This window comes from Mustela erminea, chromosome 3 (assembly GCF_009829155.1).
Source record: "Mustela erminea isolate mMusErm1 chromosome 3, mMusErm1.Pri, whole genome shotgun sequence".
Taxonomy (NCBI): domain Eukaryota; kingdom Metazoa; phylum Chordata; class Mammalia; order Carnivora; family Mustelidae; genus Mustela; species Mustela erminea.
The window spans coordinates 57,432,434-57,444,791 of NC_045616.1; positions in this window are offsets into that span (position 1 = coordinate 57,432,434).

Here is a 12,358-nt window from a genome sequence, read left to right on the forward strand (position 1 = left end):
GAGCAGGGAGCCGGAAGTGGGGTCTCCATCCTAGGACCATGAGATCATGACCTGACCCAAAGGCAGATGGGGAACCAACTGAGCCACCCAGGTGTCCCTGTTTCAGAGAAGCTTAAGTGAAAGTTTCATTCTGGGCTGGAAAACCAAAAACAAAAATTGTTTTATGTATATCTAATTCACATGTGTGGCATTTGTTTCATATTCCTCATATTTAGCTTTGTTGTAAAATGGTCTGCCTGTTATAGGAAATGTTACAGACAGATACAGTGACCTCTTTTGCCTTAGCATAAAAGACTATTCAGAAATTCAAAACAACAGGAAAAGAAGGCAACAGTAAGAGGGGAGCTGATAGCTGAGGGGTCTTATAAGCAATTTGCTTTTGTAACCTAAAGGACTGAGTGATTTAGCCCAGAACACTGATTCCTCTAATAAATAATAAGGGAGTATATGAAACTTGAAAATAAGATATGACACTCATGCTCAATCGTGTGGTAACACAGGCACTACTGAAATTCTGATGGGCATATAAAATTAGTCTAAAATTTTTGTTCAAATTACTAGTCATTTATTTGATATATATTATTTGTCCATATAGGCTGCCCTGATGATTTTTATTTGCTGGCCCAGCCTCATTCTTTTCTGAAATAATAAATAAGCTTTAACTTTTTCTTAAAAGAAAGGTAATGCATGTTCAATCTGGGATATGCAAAATAAAATACTAAGATAAAATTTGGAGTATTCAGAGTAAAATAATAAAATAAACTTAGCATAATTCTAACAACCAAAGATGATCACAATTAGCATTTTAGTTATTGTTTTAGGCTCTTTACACCTCTAATTATATGACCGCTGAGGACATAAAACTCAATATAACCAAAGGAGTACCTATGAAATGTACGGCATTATGTTAAATCAACAGCAGCAATAACAAAAAAACACTGAGTTTGTGTCCCATTGGCTCTTGCAGTCTAATGGCAAAGTAATAAGCAAACAGATTAAAAAGAAATCTATCTGTAAGTGTCATCTTTCCTCCCAAACCTACTTCTCTACATTTTGGGAGATACTCAAGAAACTTTCCTTTTTTTTAATACTCCTCATCCAACCGTTCCTCTAATTCAACAGATATTTTCTCCCTAAGGGCCTCCACATCTGACATCTCTCTCTATCCCCATCCCCTCTATTTTCTTTCAAACTTCATCAGCTCTTGCCTAAACTATTACAATACTCCTCTAAACATGGTCCACAGTGTGCTTCCTAAAACACAGATTTGGGTTTTTTTAAAAGATTTTTTAAAATTTAATTTAATTTTTTTAAAGATTTTATTTATTTATTTGACAGCGAGCGAGCGAGAGAGAGAGAGAGAGAGAGATCACAAGCGTCAGAGAGGCAGGCAGAGGGGGAGGGGGAAGCAGGCTCCCCGTGGAGCACAGAACCTAATGCAGGGCTTGATCCTAGGACCCAGAGATCATGACCTGAGCTGAAGGCAGAGGCTTAACCCACTGAGCCACCCAGGCGCCCCCAGATGTGGTCTTATTACTTCCTTCCTCTACATCAGGTTTAAATTAGAAAATACTGCAACTCTAGCACTTCTTAAGTCTTTGATTTTACGTTACAGGTAAAACAAGAGTAACATCTCTGCTCTGGTTCTTTCTACTCAGTATAAAAAGGACAGAACAAATACATGGGAATGGGAATGTAGAGGGTTGGTTTTTTTTGTTGTTTGTTTTAAGACATTCTTGGTCCACACTTCCTGGGCACATTATCTAAGAAAAATGTGAAGTTGGAGGGAAGATGGTCATAAATTAAATAAGTAATAAGTATATAATATAATAAATAAATTTAAAACATATAATGTAGAATAAATAAGAAGGAAAGGTAACAAGGAATCAAATAAAAAAAGTAAGCCTAAAGACCCAGGATCTAATGTAGGTAGAACAATGGAAAGGTTTTAGAATAAGAAAATAATCTACTCTATGAAGAAACAAATGGGTTAACCATAATGTTTACAAAGTGATGGCTTAAAATCATGTATAGTAAACACCCTTGAGTAGAATATTCTTTTCCTCACCTAAAATGTGTTAAGTCTTTTAAATATGTGGCATGGCCTGTAAGGCTAGCTACATATTCCCACTTAAAAAGTAACACAGTTGGGGTGCCTGGGTGGCTCAGTGGGTTAAAGCCTCTGCCTTCGGCTCAGATCATGATCCTGGGGTCCTGGAATGGAGCCGTACATCGGGCTCTCTGCTCAGCAGGGAGCCTGCTTCCCCCTCTCTCTCTGTCTGCCTCTCTGCCTCCTTGTGATCTCTGTCAAATGAATAAATAAAATCTTAAAAAAAAAAAGTAACAGTTTTTCAAGTCTGAAAGAAAAGGGATAGGGAACTGGCTTATCCAATTCAAAGGAGAGGGTGACTAACTGGTGTCAGACAAACAAGGGTTCAAATCTTGCCTCTTCCACTTATAGCCAGTAAAACAACATAAGCTGCTTAATTACTGAGTACCAACGGCTTCATACAGAAAATGGGAACAGTGATATAATATCTATCTTATAAGAATGCTAGAAGATCTGAAAATGACACATGGCATATATTTGGCACAACTGCTTGGCAGTTTTCTCAATAAGTGGTATGTATTGTTAGGATTACTAGAGTCATGGAAAACTCTAGAATCGAGGCAAAGTACTCGCATACCAATGCCAAAGCAATCACGTGGTTTGACCTAAATTATATTAAAACTAAAGAAATATATGTTATCAGATAATTCTAAGTAGAAATTACAATCTTATGAAATAGTTTAATTATTAAACCCTTCACATAGTATATGTTCTTTTGAAAGGAAACATAATCTTCAGCATTTATCCCATTAAATGCTACCAGTTTTCTGTTGTATTGTTTGTAAAAGTAAGTTGCTGAGAGAAGCTCTAGGAGAAAAGCACAGAATATCTATTTCATTGGAGAATAAGCTAAACACTGAATCTGAAAGACCTCTGCTAAAGTGTTGAAAGCATGGACTTCAGTGATTCATGTTTGGCATAGGAACTTAGGTCACTCAGAGGTGTTTTGCAACCTGTGTTTTGGCAGAACCTTAACTTCCAGCTTCACTCCACACCCCAGAGAAAAATATATTCTAACCAAACAATTAACAAAAAACAAAAAACAAAAAACAAAAAAAAAGAGGAGAAAACATCTTTCCCAGTAAACACTGAATGAACAGATGAGTATTTGTGAGGAACTCACTAACTCGGGGATCATCCAGAAAGTGTGTCGGCACACCAGGTACTTAGTTTCCAAAACATGCTGTACTGGCTTTTCCACCTTTAATAAATATCATGGAGCACCACTACGCATTCCAGGTGAAAGACAACATGTATACAGAACCATCAATTTTGTTTCAAACTGGCTGGAAGAGCAGAAGTTTGACTTGACAGGTTCTCTTGGGATGTTAATTCCCCAAGAGTGTGTCAGTATTTCCTTGCTTAGGAAGCGAATGCTGTCAGGAAACTAAACCCAGTACTTTTTACAGCCAGCATACAGTTCTAGCCCATGGGGGCCTGGGCTGGCCAAGACTAGCAATGTTTTCAGCATGCATGTACCTTCCAGTGGCTTTACTCAATTCAGAATTGAAATTTGGAGGCACTTGGGAGAGAAAAATAAAACTTGGTTACTTGAGACCTAATTTTTCTAAATTTTAATGTTTATAAAGTTTTTTTTTGGAGCACATGAATACATAATCATCTGCAAAAACTTAATCCCAGAAAATATTCCTTGCCTTTTTTCCTCTTACTTCTTTTACTAGGTATGTGCAAATAAAAATTAGCAAATGCACTGTAATTTTTGTCAATGATATTTAACATTTGCTGCTAAGATTCAATAATTGATTATTCCCAATGATCTATCATATGCGAAACCATTGATAAAGGTGATCATCAGAATAAAATTTTATACATAGTACTGTATTTCACAATGAAGTAGCCCTCTAACAATGACATACATCCATTAATCAGCCTTTTTTGGTCCATTTGTTCACTTACAAATCCATCAAACGCTCCATGATTTTAAGGCATGTTTCCCCAAATTGTCTAATTATCCAATGAAACATTTTGAGAGGTTTTTTTTTTTTTTTTTAAAGATTTTATTTATTTATTTGAGAGCATGAGAGAGGAGAAGGTCAAAGGGAGAAGCAGACTCCCCATGGATCTGGGAGCCTGATGCGGGACTCGATGCCCGAACTCTGGGATCATGATCCGAGCTAAAGGCAGTTGCTTAACCAACTGAGCCACGCAGGTGCTTTTGAGAGATCTTTTTAATATACCTTAACAAAATCCAGATACACAGGTTTATAGCATTTCTGGATCTAAACAGAAAGGGAATTCCACCTGTGAAAGGAAGCTAATCCAATTTGACTTATTTTGGGTACCCAATCTGAGTTCTTGTGATCTCTGGTTTCTCTTCCGTATGTTCTAGAACTCATTTCTAAAGCCTTTAAAGATTTATTTATTTGAGAGAGAGAGAGGGAGAGACAGAGATCATGAGAAGGGAGAGGGGCACAGGGACAGGGAAACAGAATCTCAAGCAGATTCCTGCTGGCTTCTTTCATTTTATATAATGTTTTTGAGGTTCATCCATTTTGTAGTATGTATCAGTATTCCATTAATTTTTATTGCTGAATAATATTCATTATAGGTAAAGACCTTATTTTATTTATCCACTTATTAGATGATGGACATCTGCACTGTTTTTACTCTTAGCTGTTATGAGTAATGCTTTTATGAACATCTGTGTACAAGTGTTGCATGAGGATGTGTTTTCATTTCTTTTGGGTAAATACTTAAAAGTGAAATTACTGGGTCACACGTTAATTCTATGTTTAACAATTTGGGGAGCTGCCAAACTGTTTCCAAAGGGGCTGAACCATTTTACATTCCCACCGCAGTGAATGAGTTTCAGTTTCTCAACATCTTCACCAACACTTGTTACTGTCTATTTTTTTGTATTATAACCACTCTAGTGGCTGTGAGGTGTTCACATGGTTTTGCTTGGCATTTCCTTAATGACTCATGATTTTGAGCATCTTTTCATGTGCTAATTAGCCACCTTATCTGGATTCATGCCTATTCAAATCCTGTGTACTTTTTAAAAAATTTGATTGTCGTGGGGTGCCTGGGTGGCTCAGCTGGTTAAGCAGCGGACTCTTGATTTCAATTCAGGTCATGATCTCAGGGTTGTGACATCCAGTATGAGTAGGGTGCTGTGCTGAGTGCCCAGTTTGCTTGGGATTCTCTTTCTCTGTCCCTCTGCCCCTCCTGCTCATGCTCTCTCTCTCTCTCTTTCAAATAAATAAAATATTTTTAAAAAATATATCCAGAGCCCAAAATTTGATTGTCATTTGGATGTCTGGCTGGCTGGCTAAGTTGGTAGAGCAGGTGACTCTTGATCTCAAAGTTGTGAGTTCGAGCCCCACACTGGGCACAGACCTCACTAAAAAATAATATAAAATAAAATAATATAAAATAAAATAAAATAAAAACTTTGATTGCCTTTTTACAGTTAAGTTTTAAGTGTCCTTTATATATTCTAACTACAAGTCTCTAAGAGAACTATGATTTATAAATATTTCCCCCCAATCTCCCAGTTGTCTTTTCACTCACTTGGTGGTATCCTTTGGAGCACAAAAACTTTTAATTTTGATGAAGTCTAATTTATCTATCTTTTATCATTTATGCTTTTGGTTTCCTAACCCAAGTAACCACTGAATCACTCAGGATCATGAAGATTTACTCCTGTGTTTTCTTCTAATACTTTAATATTTTTAATTTACATGTGTGATCCACTTTGACTTACTTCTGTGTATGGTGTGAGGAGTTTAAATTCTCTTTTTTTTTTTTTTTTTTTTTTTTTTGGGCATATAGATATCTTGGTGTCCCAGCATCATTTGTTGAATTGTCTTGGCCCCTTTGTCTAAAACCATTTGAACATAAATGTAAGAGTTCACTTATTTTTTTTTTTAAGATTTTATTTGAGAGAAAGAGAGAGAGAGAACATGAGTGGGAAGGAGGGGCAAAGGGAGAAGCAGTTTCTACATGGAACAGGAAGCCCCACATGGGGCTCAATCTCAGGACCCCAGAGATCACGACCTGAGCCAAAGGCAGACGTTTAACTGACTGAGCCACCCAGGTGGCCCAAGAGTTTACTTTAATGTCATTTTTACCTAATTCTGTTTAGAAATTACATCAATTTAATCATATCTTTTGGGCAGAATTGCATTATTTTTTTCTTTTTATTGAAAATAACACATAGTTACTCTATAATTATACACCACTTTCAAATACCTCAGTCTTCTTTATATCCAGAGCCCAAGAATTCTTTTGAATCATTTTGGTCTTACCATAATATTCTTCTTTTCAAAATCCACACTCATGATCATGACCTCTTATTACACTTAAACTGGGCTGTTAATAAAATTTCAAAATATGTCCTGAAGTTTTTGATAAGTAGAAGATATGTCATATATAGGTCACACTGAACTCACTGAGCTTTGAAAATTCTAGGGTCTGTTTCAAAAAATGTGATCATTTCTACTGCTCACAATTGCATTCTTTTATAATATGTATTCTTTTCATTCCAGTGCTAGACTGTATTTGTTTTTAAGATATTTTGTATGAGAAAGAAAAAAAAAAAGGAACCAGGGGCACCTGGGTGGCTCAGGAACCAGGGGCACCTGGGTGGCTCAGTGGGTTAAGCCTCTGCCTTCGGCTCAGGTCATGATCTCAGGGTCCTGGGATTGAGCCCCACATCGGGCTCTCTGCTCAGCAGGGAGCCTGCTTCCCCCTATCTCTCTCTGCCTGCCTCTCTACTTGTGATCTCTCTTTCTCTGTCAAATAAATAAATAAAATCTTAAAAAAAAATTTATAAAAAAAAAAAGGAACCAGATTTGATTTCAAATCCAAACCACATGTGTCAAATGCAAAGAACTTAGTGGAGGGTGCTGGGGTAGCTAATCATCATAACCCATTTCTAGGCATAATTTATATTGGGCCCGGTGGGTATCTAGAGAATGTACTTTGCCTTTGGATATTAGACACCTTCCATTTTCCAAGATGTTAATGTGCTAAAAAGAAAAGTGTGACTTAGAGTCAAGAAAATATGATAATGTCTGGGGCACCTGGGTGGCTCAGTGGGTTAAGCCGCTGCCTTCGGCTCAGGTCATGATCTCAGGGTCCTGGGATCGAGTCCCGCATCGGGCTCTCTGCTCAGCAGGGAGCCTGCTTCCCTCTCTCTCTCTCTCTGCCTGCCTCTCCGACTACTTGTGATTTCTCTCTGTCAAATAAATAAATAATAAATTAAAAAAAAAAAAAAAAGAAAATACGATAATGTCTCTTAGAATCTTGTCCCTCGAAGCAGTTTGTGGAAAACACTTTTCTCTCATTGTAAAACAGCATATTTACTTAAACATATCCCCAGTCTCTCACCAGCCTTCTGTGTTCCAGAATTCTGAGATTGCTGCCACTCTTCTTTAAGGTTTTCTTTGCACCTTGTGATTGAATTCATTCTAGCCGGTAGGCAGACTTCTTTAGAGCTGTGAGGGTGCCTCTTACAATCATTTTGAATATTCTGGCCTTATTTCCCCTTATCCATATTCATCTCCCCATTTTCCATCTCAAGATGATTCTCCTTGATGGAAAAGCAAAACAGAAGCTGGAATTCAGCTTTTTGTATCTCCAGAATTGAACCATTGTCCTTGGGCAGAAGGCATGTTTTTCCTTTGCTTTTATGGCTTCAAAAAAATAATCGAAAGCAAGGTCTTTTTTTCTTTCTTTTATTCCATCCGCATTTTTACAATAGACATAATTCTAATAAGACCATGTCATCCACTTGCACCTATGCTTAAAGAAGAAACTATAGTTTCTTATGTGAAATGCTTTGTACAGTGTCTGGCACATGGTCAGCCACAGCAGTAGTCATCATTGTCCTTATTGTCATCACGATTGTTCTTATTAACTGCTCTGATTTTTCCTCTTGGAACTGGCTCCTTTAAAATTTGAAATATTTGTGCAAACTGAATGCCTTTTTAAAATAGTACAAACCTCTAATAACTGAAAAACCTCTTGACTTTAACCTTCATCACTAATTCATCACCATAAATTGCTTGTCTCTGTTCCCAGAGAAATCCAGGTTTCTAATAAAGTCTTTGAAAGAGAAATACTATATTTGCAGCAAACAGGAGGAACAAATTAAAAATTGGCTCCCATTCTCAAAGCTTTAAGTGAGTGCGCCCTGTTGCTTTCAAAAGATTTTATGTAAGATATTTAGACTGGAAAGTTGATCTCACAGGTGTGTACACTGGGTCTACTCATGCTTTGACAAAAGGAGTGGGGAAAGGGGTAAGCGGGGGGGATTCCTGAAAAACTGGCAGGTTTAATGCCTAGTCAGAACTGTGGAACCACAGTAAACAAATATAAACTCGAGGCTAAAAAGAAACGGTTAAAAAATTCTAACCAAAAAATGATCCAACTCTTTCTTTTTCTCCTGAGATTGCTTTCTTGGTCTTCACCATTTTATGAGCCTGCTTCACAAGTCAAAAATACAAGTTTTATCGCTATTGGTTTGTAATTTTTGCCACGTTCATAAATTTCTGAATTGTATGCTTTAATGATGAGGATAATATTAACAGCAGTAATAATTATATACACTCAGCTTAAGGCAACTTTCTGTATAAAGCCCCTTCCGACTCTCTTACATAATGCCAACCATTTCTTCCTTTGTGCCCTCATTGTAACTGTATACTTGTCCATCTGGCCGCCCAACACTTCACTGTTTATTTACAGTTCCCACCCCCTACTACCAGAGAGTACCTTTTTGTAGAGGCAACTGTACTGGGGGATATATGGTAAATCTCCACAAATATTTGTATAATGACTCCATGAATAAAGAAATGATTTACCCAACAGTTGGCTACTTCGGCATCTTTTGCTTATCTAGTTGACACAAAAGTTTTTCATATTAGAAACTGGTGCTTTATACTGTAAAGCGTGAGTATTTTGCTCCTCAGAACAGGATTGGTGTAGCAATGACACCTCCTCTTCCCCTTGACTTTCCTATTCCATCATTGTAATAATATGCAGTTAAGTACTAAGATAGCCCAGGGAATAATTCCCTCTTCCCAGGGCCCTCTCTTTGTTACCTACATTTAGAGGAAGCCTCTGAAAACTTAAAACTCTTGACTGTGCATCTTATGTGTCTTGGAATACCGTCAGACCCACTCAAGGGGGAGATTTTATATTTGCATTCACTCAGACTCCCAGAAATCCCATCTGGAGTTAGGTCTTTTAATAACATTTTGGAGCTATGATGAAATGAGGGCTATCCAAGACCCAAATTACAGTGTGGTTTGATTTAGTTCTTTGTTGTAAGGCTACCCTCCCCACACAAGTACTCTGCCTCTCTAGATCATATTTGTTTCAGTCATATCTTCAGGCAGAGGTTCTCAGTTTCTTTCAGCCTCCTTCCAGGAACTGGGAAGTCTCTGGTCCCCTTTTTGGCAGAGCCCGTCTAGCCATCTTTATCCTCAGGTACCAAAATGATGGCTGCCAGGGCTTCAGCCCAGCTCCCATTTTTGCATGTGTTTTCCACTTCTGGTCAAAGGAGGTTATTTGTTTTGTTTTCATGTCTTATTTTTCTTGTTGTTTACTTGTTTTAAATTTATTGTTCAATAATTTCACTTTTTTCTTCTTTTTAAATACATGAATTTTTAAGGCTATAAATTTTCCTTTTGTACTGTATAAATTTTATATAGTATACAGTACATTTTTGTACTGTAAAATTTTACCTATAATCTATTAACTTTGATACATAACTTTCAATAAATTTTTATTTTAATAATTTAATTTTAATGTTAAAACTTAGTTTAAAATTCATAATAATTTCTTCCTTGGCCTATTAATTTATATCAATTCATATTAATTCCTTTGGGCATATGAGGTATTTAAAAACAAGTTTTGAAATTTGTGAACATATGGAACCTTTTTTGTTATCTTAATGTTAATGCTACCTTAAATTTTGTTGTCAGAGAATTAATGTAATATAATAATGAGTTTGTAGAGTAAGACTTGTCTTACAGCCTCTTTTATGGTAAGCTTTTGTAAACATATTCCTAGTGTGCATGACAATATATTGTGAAATACACTTGGAAGGGTAGGTTTCTGAATGTGTCTGTTAGGTCAAATTTCGTTAATCACACCATTCCAATCTTCTATATTCTTGCTAACTCTTTCATGCTTACTCTAGCAGTTATAATTTTATCATAAAACCTCCTACTATTTGGACTTGTCAGTTTCTCATTCCAATTATATTAATACATGCTTTTTTATATTAAGAAGTCACATATCTCTATGTATACAAAATTATATTATTCTCTTGATGAAATGAAACTTTTGTCATTATACATTAATTTTTTATAATTCATATGATTTAGTGTCTTAAAGTTTATTTTGTCTGGCATTAATTTTACACTAGATTTCTTTCGATTAGTTTTTAACCTGGCATATTCTTTTCTATATCTTAATTATAGCCTTTCTGTGTTTTTATCTTTTAGGTGTGTCTCTTACAAACAGCACAGACATTATTTTTGAAGCCAATGTGATAATATCAATCTTTTAAGCAGAATGTTTGGTCTGTTTATATATATATTTTGATTGCTGATCTATTTGTTATCATTTCTATTGTCTTATCTTGTAATTATAATCTGTTCTATTTTTCCTGTGATTCCTCCCTGCCAATTTTTCTACACTTTTTGGATTGTTTCTGCTTTTATTTCCATTTTCCCTCTTTCACTATTTTTTAAGTCATATATAACCTTTAGTACCCCCCAACATTGTTACAGTGATTTTTGTAAGTTAATCATCTCCCTCATCTTTCCATACAATACAAAAATGTAGAACACTAATTTGATGAGTCTAATATCATCTTATATTTTATTGTTATTTATGTTTCTATACTTATACTCTTCTTTTAAAAAAAAACCATCATTATTGTTTTATATGCTCAGTATTTCTTAGGACATATTCCACGTATTTCAAAATGGTTTCTGGGGGCACCTGGGTGGCTCAGTCAGTTGAGCAAGACTCTCAATTTCGGCTCCAGTCATGATCTCAGGGTTGTGTGATCAAGCCCCACTTTGGGCTCTGCACTCAGTGGGGCTTCTGCTTGAGATTCTCTCTCCCTGTCTGCCCCTCCCCCCGACTCACACTCGCAAACACACTCTCTCTCTCAAATGAAGAAATAAAATTTTCTAAAAACAAATGTCTTTGAGGGCCCCTGCCAACTGTTGGTAGAGCATGAGACTCTTGATCTCAAGATTGTAAGCTTGGACCCCACTGTAGGTCTAGAGATTACTTCAAATCTTTTTTTAAAAAAATCTTTAAAATGTCTTCCTTCATCCTTCCTTCCTAAATCCAAGTCATTATGGGGTTTTAATTTCTTTTTTTTCTTGAAGTACATCTTTCAGTTTTGTTTTGTCTGAAAATAGCCTATTTTGCTCTTTAGGCAAAATACTGACAATAACAAAAAATTGACAATAATTACAGTCAGCATTTTGAAGATATTATTTCACTATTGCTGTTGAGAGGTGAGCCATCAATATCACTATCTTTCCTTCAGAGATCATTTTTTCTTTTTTCTCTAACAGCCTTCAAAATCTTTAGTTTGGTTTAAGTGTTCTGCACTTTCACAACAATGAATATAGGTGTGGGTTTTTTAATATTCATCTTTCTTGAGATTTGTTGAGATTCCTGAATTTTTGGATTGATGATTCTTTTGAGCTCTAAAAACTTAGCCATTTGTCTCTAATATTGGCTCCCATTATTTTCTCTTTTCTCTTTTTGAAACTCCAATTAGATATCATTAGACATTCTCATTCTGTCATACTTCCTATGTTTCTTTAACTCATTTTCATATTTTCCCTTAATGTCTCCCTCTTTGATGCAAATGCTGGTTTATTTTCTCAGATTTATCTTCCAGTTTATTAATTCTTTCTTCAACTGTATTTAGTCCATTATTTAACCTTTCCACTAAACTTTAACTTTCATTTCTATAAATTCTTTTCCTAGCCTGCTTTTATACTTTTTTAGTTTTACTCCTATTTCTTTTCTTTTTCTTTTTTTCTTTCTTTAAGATTTATTTATTTATTTAAGAGAGAGAGAGAGAGAGCATAAGGGAGGAGCAGAGGGAGAGACTCTTCAAGTAGACTCCCCATTGAGCATGGAGCCCGACTTGGGCCTCTGTCTCATGACCCATGAGATCACAACCAGAGCCAAAACCAAGAGTTGGATGCTTAACCAACTGAGGTGTTTCTGCTAACTTTAAGA